We start from the raw sequence: 9,528 nt of genomic DNA on the forward strand, positions 1-9,528 counted from the left end.
ACAGCTTACTAGCACATGGGCAGGAATTAAAGACCAATATTTTTGATATGAAAACAAAGCCTGATCTAATATGCATACAAGACTTGGCTAATAGAAAAATGAGACTATAAAATCCCAGGATATGGTCTATATGGACAGGATAGAGAAATGGAAAAGGTGGGGACGCATACCCTTTCACTAAGGAGAACCTGAAGTACCTTGAAGTAGAGATTAGAAAGCTAAATATCAAGGATAATGCTATTGAGATACCAATACAAAACAATTCTGCATCTCTAAGACTTTATCATGTTTATAACCCATGCAAGAAGCTAGAGGCTATGGTACTGAAAGAACTCATTGCAAGTGTCACATGCCCACTCATTGTCTGTGGTGATCTGAATAGTCACAACCGATTGCGGGGAAGAAAGAAAAACATGGAAAATGTTCAGAGCAAATCTTTGAAGAGAATAATTTAGCAATAAATGATGGAGCACCTACCAGGTTCAATACAGCTGATGGAAGCTTCTCATTTCTGGATCTGGGACCATAGGGAGTGAATGCAGCTGTGAAATTGACAGAGGGGTGGGAATGGCTAGTGGCCATGTCCTGACATTAATTACATCTCAAGGAAAAGGATATCCCCGCTTGGAATCTTAAAAAAGCAAACTGGAAAAATCTTTGGAAAGAGAAGTGAGCAATATGTGAATAAGTAATGTATCTGTGAAGATATTGAGGAATTCTGTAGTAATATTAATAAAGGAATCATAAAGACAGCCAGCCTAGCTATTCCTAGGATACCAACACTGCCTGAAGATAGGAGAAGTGTACCATGGTGGAACAGGGAATATGAAATGGTAATTAGGGAAAGGAATAAGGCATATTAGACAGCAAAAAATCCTTAAATAATGGACTTAATGAAATATAAAAAAGTAAGGTAGTTTCACAAAGGGCTATAAAAAGGGCAAAAAGAGAGAGCTGGACACCATAACATGGGAAAGTAAGTAAAAATACCAATACAGCAAAGATTATATATCAACAAACTAGGAAAATGAATGGAATAAAGAGTAAGAATCACGTAACACCAAGTCTTCCAGTTGCGGGGCATGGAGTAATAAGCTCTAACAAAAGAAAAGCAGAAACTCTGGCCACCATGCTTCAAAAAGTTAGTAATGATGAATATCAGAGGATACAAATTAGGGAGAAGAAAAGAACATTAAGGATAATTATGAGATGAAGAGGTGGGATGGGAGAAGGATGTGGATATTTTAAATGTAAACTTTAGTGTGGCTTAGGTAAAACCATGGAAAGTATAGTAAGGGAGAGAACAGTAGCACACCTAGAAAGAAGAAGGTTTATAGATAAAACACAAAGTGGGCTCCAGTAAGGTGGGAGTGTGATTGACCACGTTGTCAGGATAGAGACAGAAGCACAAAAAAGCATGAGAATCATAGAATTAATTATACTAATATTCCTGGGCCTAGAAAAAGCCTACGATGTGTTCTGGAGAGAGGAACTACTTCATAAAGTGGCCTCAATGGGTAACATAGGAAGAATGTACAGATGGATAAGGAACTTCTTAGGCAAAAGAACAAGTCCAATTAGGGAAAGCTTTCTCCAACATATAGTAAATTGCAAGTGAAACTCCACAGAGCAGTGTAGTTATGCCAGCCCTCTTTAACATCATGATAAATGATCGCCCTGAAGAGATGAGTATAGGAATAGGGATCATGTTTGCTGACTGTGCCATATGGATCAAAAGCAGAAACCTTGAAAGTGCCACCAAAAGAATGATGATGCACTTAAGAGAAGTGCAGAATGGGGAAAGAGGTGGGGCTTCAAATTCTCATAGACAAAACTAAGGGAATGATCCTCACAACATGGAAAAGCCAAAAAGATGTAAAGTTATAGCTATATGACCAATAGATAAATATACTGACATTACAAATTCTTCGGTGTGATATTTGATAACAAGCTCACTTGGAGGGACCATATTGAAAATATTAGATAAGTGCAAAAGTCAAATACCTTTGGAACATCCTGGGGAGTGGATATGAAAACGGTGGCAATGCTATACAGAGCACTAATTAGACCAGTTATTGAGTATGGATGCCCGGCCTTTGGGTCAGCAATGAATACAAATCTGAACTAGATTATATCCACACACACGCATTGCATATCAGGTGGTAACTTCATTACTGTATCTCTGTACTACAGATATACGCATTTCCATCAGCTGCTGCTAACTCTTAGAACGAAGCTCCCAGACTTAACCTTTTTGGGCCAAAGTACGAGATAATAGTGACGATAGCACTAAGCTAACCGCTTAGGACAAAAACTCAACATTCCCCATGTATATAGGGTACAGAAGTGGATAGCTGATCTTCATGAAAAGAAGGGATTGAAAGAGACCAAAATGTATAGCTATGGGACAATACTCTATCATTAGAAAATCACCCCCGGTCGGGAAAGACATGGAATTATATAATGAAATCAATAAAAGAATGATAGACAAGATGTCACAATTATATTGATTTGCTATAAGTGGGGACACTATTGACAAATACATACAGAGGGTTCCAAAGAGGAAGAACAGAGTGGGAACAGCTTCCTGTGTGCCCTCACTCGGACTCAAGAAAGCTGTATGGCTAACTTTGTATCCGTCTTTATGGCTGAGATACACAGGGATTATGCTAGCACTAAATCATGCTTTAGATGTGTGGCCAGCTGCTGTGGCCATCCTGTCTGACTCCTTATCAGGGCTGCAGCAGGCAACTCACAGTGGTGAGTGTGACGGCAGAAATGATTTTCTTAATGATATATTACTGCTAACAGCCAGACTGGTGGAACTGGATATAACCAACGTAATCGCATGGATCCTGGTGCAGACAGGGATAGCAGGCAACGAATTGGCTGGCAAAAAGTGTTATTAATCACAAACAAGTTGACCTCGGGATCCCCTTAAGCAAACTGGCATTTAAACACCTAATCAAAAGTGAGCTAAGGAAGGAATGGCAAGAAGTGTAGGCAAATGAAATGAAGGGGAAAAAAATTCCTGATTCTGCCTCCGGCTCTGACCCTCAGCTTGACTCTTGACCCTGAATCTGACTCTGAGCCCTGGCTTCAGTTCCGAGATCTCCAGCTCCTAACACTTGTCCTACCTACCTCCGCCCAGCATCCTGACACAGACTATGTATCGTAAAAATGAATACAGACACTTCCCACATTCTTCACAGAAGGTGAATCTTAAATTGCTCATGCTTAATTACTCAAGCACTTTAATACCCCAGTTTGGAAGGTGATATATAAATGCAAAGCAGCAGCAGTTTGGAATTGGGTGCTCACCTCTATTCATAGGACAGCTCACACTTCAGTCGATGAACTCATTTCTCAGGGTTTGAGACAAGGTGGGTGAGGTAATACCTTTTATTGGACCAACTTCTGCTGGTGAGAGACATGTTTTCGACACACAGAGCTCTTCAGGGTTTGGCAGACAGGACTCCAGTTCCACTGAGGTTCTTGTGTTTCATCATTCTGCAGAAATGGGACTTTCTCAGTAGAGACCTGCAGTTACCTGAAGGGACATAAAATGGGCTTCCCCTTCGATTTAATAAGTGTAAATGCTCTCTCATATTTGTATTCTCTCTTCGTGCTTTTCAAAATGGTCCCACTTCGACCTTTTTCCCACTTGTTTCATTTTGTGTCTCCAAAGCGTTGTAGCTAACAATGCCCACTGTGAGTTGCAATTATACAAGTCCCATTCTACATCATGTTTTAGTCTAATGATCCTTTGTGGAAATGTCCAAGGTGATGGCCAGTTATCATGTACTTGCACTGCCCCTGAATTAGTATTCAAGATATGCTGCCATCTAATGGGCATTTTTGAAAATAGTGGCCCATGTCTCACTCTTACAACATGCTGCCACCTAGCAGCCATTTTACAGTATAACTTTCCCATTATTGTATTGGCTACTGAACTCTATTGGTCACTAGTCAGTAGGCACCTTAGAGACTAACAAATTGTTTCATGTTCTCTGTGTATATAAAATCTCCCCACTATATTGTCCACAGTATGCATCCGATGAAGTGAGGTGTAGCCCACGAAAGCTTATGCTCTAATAAATTTGTTAGTCTCTAAGGTGCCACAAGTACTCCTGTTCTTTTTACCATACAGACTGTAACAAGACTGATCAGGTAAGGTGAGCTATTACCAGCAGGAGAGCCGGGGCGAAGGGAGGGGGGGAACCTATTGTAGTGATAATCAAGGTGCGCCATTTCCAGCACTTTACAAGAACAGTAGGAGGGGAAATAAACATGGGGAAATAGTTTTACTTTGTGTAAGGACGCATCCACTCCCAGTCTTTATTCAAGCCGAAGTTAATTGTATCCAGTTTGCAAATGAATTCCAATTCAGCAGTCTCTCGTTGGAGTCTGTTTATGAAGTTTTTTTGTTGAAGAATTGCCACTTTTAGGTCTGTAATCGAGTGGCCAGGGAGATTGAAGTGTTCTCCAACTGGTTTTTAAATGTTATAATTCTTGATGTCTGATTTGTGTCCATTTATTCTTTTACGTAGAGACTGTCCATTTTGGCCAATGTACATGGCAGAGGGGCATTGCTGGCACATGATGGCATATATCACATTGGTAGATGTGCAGGTGAACGAGCCTCTGATAGTGTGGCTGATTTGATTAGGCCCTATGATGGTGTCCCCTGAATAGATATGTGGGCACAGTTGGCAACAGGCATGTGAAGTAGTTATGGGTGAGGACAAAGTCACAAAGTTCAGCCACCAGGTTTGCCGTGACATTATCAGGGATACTGTTCCTGACGGCTTGTAGTCTATCTTTGTGTGGAATGTTGGTGTAGAGGGCTTCTGCATCCATAGTGGCTAGGATGGTGTTTTCAGGAAGATCACCGATGGATTGTAGTTTCCTCAGGAAGTCAGTGGTGTCTCGAAGATAGCTGGGAGTGCTGGTAGCGTAGGGCCTGAGGAGGGAGTGTTTGGGGACAATGTATACCTTCAAAACAGCGTCACGGCTACGGGTACCCACATGGCCCCACAGTATGCCAACATTTTCATGGCTGACTTAGAACAAAGCTTCCTCAGCTCTCGTCCCCTAACGCCCCTACTCTACTTGCGCTACACTGATGACATCTTCATCATCTGGTCCCATGGAAAAGAAGCCCTTGAGGAAGTCCACCATGATTTCAACAATTTCCATCCCACCATCAACCTCAGCCTGGACCAGTCCACACAAGAGATCCACTTCCTGGACACTACAGTGCTAATAAGCAATGGTCACATAAACACCACCCTATACCAGAAACCTACTGACCACTATGCTTACCTACATGCCTCCAGCTTTCACCCAGACCACACGATCCATTGTCTACAGCCAAGCTCTACGATACAACTGCATTTGCTCCAAGCCCTCAGACAGAGACAAACACCTACAAGATCTCTATCAAGCGTTCTTAGAACTACAATATCCACCTGCTGAAGTGAAGAAACAGATTGACCGAGCCAGAAAAGTACTCAGAAGTCACCTACTACAGGACAGGCCTAACAAAGAAAATAACAGAACACCACTAGCCATCACCTTCAGCCCCAACTAAAACCTCTCCAGCACATCATCAAGGATCTACAACCTACCCTGAAGGACGACCCATCACTGTCACAGATCTTGGGAGACAGGCCAGTCCTTGCCTACAGACAGCCCCCCAACCTGAAGCAAATACTCACCAGCAACCACACACCACACCAAAGAACCACTAACCCAGGAACCTATCCTTGCAACAAAGCCCATTGCCAACTGTGTCCACATATCTATTCAGGGGACACCATCATAGGGCCTAATCACATTAGCCACACTATCAGAGGCTCGTTCACCTGCACATCTACCAATGTGATATATGCCATCATGTGCCAGCAATGCCCCTCTGCCATGTAGCGTGGTTTAGCAGGGGTTTCCCATCCATCCAGTGTCTTTCTATAGGTGTGGGTTCTGTTTCCAATGGAAATGCATAGATTGAAGCTACCATGGCAGAATCCCAGTGGCTCTCCAGGCTGAGATTCTCAGAGACGTTTAAGGGAGATAGGCATCCATCTCCCATTTAAAAGAGATTTGGGTGACTAGCTCCATCAGGTCCCTTGGGAAATCCTTTCCGCAGAGTCGGAGCCCTACAATTCTCACTGGTGCCCAGCTCCCCGACCTCTGGCCAAGCCCTGACGTGCTCCCTGTGACTGAGCCAGCACTGCCGTGTTTGGCATCACAGGAGTTCTGCCCGTTGGTAGGTGGTTGCCGCTTCCTGTCACCATAAGTTGCCTCACCCCCTGAGGAACGGGCCCTGTGTGGAGCAGAGCTGCCTGGGGCACCTGGGGCTGACTAGACACTATGCCCTCAGAACTAGCCCTGTCGGACATTGGGCTTGTTGCAGTTAGTTTTGGGGACGCTCATTGTAACAGGTTCCCTCCCTTTGAACTGCTCTGTGCAGCTGGTGGAAGCAGAGCAGCTGGTGCCCTGCAGGGCCATGAGCAGAGTCCCTCGTCAGTGACCGTTTGACAGACCCGACCCCCGGAACGGCCTCAGTTCTACGGGTGCCCTGGCAAACCCCCAGCTGGGCCTGGACAGTCCCAGGGGACCTGGCGTGTGAGTCTACCTCTTTGTTTGCCCAACCTCCCTGCCTCCAAGGGCCCGGTGAGCCTGGAGCTGTTGCTTTCCCGGAGCTGGTCACAGCCGGGTGTAGCCCAGATAAGACCTATAACGCTGTTCTTGGTGAAGTGTCCAGAGGTCACTGCTGGGGCCTGGTTGTTTGCCTCCGGCCTCTGTGAGTTCAGTGAAGATGGTTGGTTTGCAGAGGGTTATGACGGTAATATGCACAATTTCAGGGGTGGCAGATTTCCCAGCCTTACGTTCCCATCTCTGCTGCACAAGGAGTTACTATTTTTATTGTCCAAACATTTATTTTGATCAAGAATGGCTTTTTTAAAGATCTAAAGAATTGGTTACAATTTTGTCTCCATTCTGCCTAGTGCCCATAATTCCATGATGGGAACATGGTTATGGCCACCTCCCTCCCTGGTCCTTCCACTGAGATGGACAACACTGAGTGCTGAGATTTTCACTAGGACTTTTCAACTTAATTTTAATGGGGAATGATTGCTTAAATCACCCAGACAGCCTGAGGTTTTCAAAGCTAAGTTATTATCTCAGAGTCTCTGCACGTTTTTGCGAAAGCCACATTTACTGAATGCTTTCCTCAAAGCTTCCTTGACCTCTCTGTTTCTCAGGCTGTAGATGGGGGGGTTTACCAGGGGAGTCAGGACCGTGTAGCAAAGAGGGAGCACTTTGTTTAGGTCTCTCAGTGTATCACGTTTCGGTAGCATGTAGACAATCATTATGGTTCCATAGAAAATTGTCACCACAATGAGGTGAGAGGAGCAGGTGGAAAAGGCCTTTTGCCCCCCGGTGGTGGAAGGGATTCTGGATGCTGGCAATGATACACACGTAGGATGTCAGGGTTAGTAGGAATGGAGGCAGGGTGAATACACAGGATACTAACCAGTGTGTGTCACTGCAGGAGAGCTCTATAGGTGGGATGACATCACAATAGAAATGGTCAATGTCATTCGGGCCACAGAATGTTAACTGTGATAGGAATAAAACAAAGATTGTACTAGCCAAACAAGCTTTAACCAGGACCCAGCAGCCAACTGAAGGAAAAACCCGGTATTCATAAGAGTTGAATAGTGCAGGGGTTTACATATCGCTAAATACCGATCATAAGACATCGCAGCTAGGAGACAGCATTCCGTACCTGCCAGAGACCCAAAGAAATACAGTAGTGTGATGCAGCCACTGACTGAGATGGTTCTGTCCCCAGTCAGGAGACTGGACAGCATCCGGGGCAGGATGGTCAAGGTGTAGCAGATCTCCAGGCAGGACAAATTCCCCAGGAAGAAGTACATGGGGCTGTGAAGGTGCTGATCAGCCACAACGAGCACCATGATTGCCCTGTAGATCATTAGGAACATTAGGAAGAGAAGAATTTGCAGGTCAGGGAGATCCCCGAATCCCAGGAGGATGAATTCCATGATAGTCATTAGGTTTCTGCAGTCTGCAATGGGTTGAGTTGAGGAACAATAAATCTGTGAGGAAGAGTTAAAAGTTAAACAAATCTCATGAATTAATTCCATAAATATTCAGAAACTCCCCTTCCTCTCCTGGTTACAGGCTGAAATTTTAACACTAAATTTAGATTTCAGAGCAAAGTGCCAGGAAACTGAGTCTGAGGACAGAACGTTGCTCTGATGGGGAAGAGGGTGTTCGACACGGATACCAGTGACTCCTATAACAGCCCATTTGTCTGGTAGCCACATACTGATATGACAGATCAGATCATTTCTCTGTCTATCTGACATACCAGAGCTTAACAATGATGCTTAAATGCTGAATTTCATTTCTGGCAATGGCCAGAATCATGCCATGTCTTAGGAGTCAAAATCAAACATCAACTAAAATCTTGGACTGAGATTTTTCAATGTGGTCTAGAGTTCTTAGGCACCGTCCTGCTGTTAGATTTCTTTCCATGAATTCTAACAATATATCCTGGTATATTCAGCATTTCAGTGCCCTGTAGGAGAAGGAATAATTTTCACCCCCTCACAAGAGATCAGTTCATGCCATCAATTATGAAGTGGAGTAAATTCTCCCTTAGTGCCTGTGGTGGTGATGGGAACGTGGTGAGGGACTGGCAGTGCCTTTTCTGTTTCCCATCAGTAGCTATGTAGCAGTCATAAAATACAGCTCTTTGGAGGGTGGATCTTAGGAAGGGGTAAAACCAGGCTGTTGTGCAACCCTCACTGGGGAGTGACCCTCCCCACTCCATCATGAGTGTGGGATGATGATACAGGAACAGGAAAGGCACTGGGGCGGGGCGGGGGAGGGGGGAAAAGATGCTGTCCCTAAACTCGGAGTCTAGAAACAATCTGGCATGTGTGATCTGGGTTAGTAAGACTCTATCACCACTCACCACCCATTGGGGCACACACTGAGCCAGATCCTCAGCTGGTGTAAATCAAGGTAGCTCCATTTCTGTCATTGGAACAGTTCCCCAACTGAGGACCTGTCACAAGACATGAATCTCATGCTCCATCTCTGTGAAAAGGTGCTGTGAACACTGACTGGAGCTGCAGTGGGAAGGAGAGGCTAAAACTCTTAATATTCACCTGAGGAAGAGCTCTGTGTAGCTCAAAAGCTTGTCTCGTTCACCAACAGGAGTTGGTCCGATAAAAGATATTACCTCACCCACCTTGTCCCTCTAATATTCACAAAGCACATTCATGCCCTGTGTCAAGGTTCCTTCCCGATTCTGAACTCTAGGGTACAGGTGTGGGGACCTGCATGATAAACCCCCTAAGCTTATTTTTACCAGCTTAGGTTAAAACTTCCCCAAGGTACAAACTATTTTACCTTTTGCCCTTGGACTTTATTGCTGCCACCACCAAGCGTCTAATAAATATATAACAGAGAAAGAGCCTGCTTGGAAAC

At 44.4% G+C, this 9,528-nt stretch overlaps 1 pseudogene; it reads right to left on the bottom strand.

Moving 5' to 3' along the window:
* Positions 1–7,187: 7,187 nt before the first annotated feature.
* Positions 7,188–8,072, bottom strand: LOC141998534 (olfactory receptor 11A1-like; annotated as a pseudogene).
* Between the last annotated feature and the right edge of the window lie 1,456 nt (positions 8,073–9,528).

The sequence above is a fragment of the Natator depressus genome, chromosome 14 (genome assembly GCF_965152275.1).
Source record: "Natator depressus isolate rNatDep1 chromosome 14, rNatDep2.hap1, whole genome shotgun sequence".
Taxonomy (NCBI): domain Eukaryota; kingdom Metazoa; phylum Chordata; order Testudines; family Cheloniidae; genus Natator; species Natator depressus.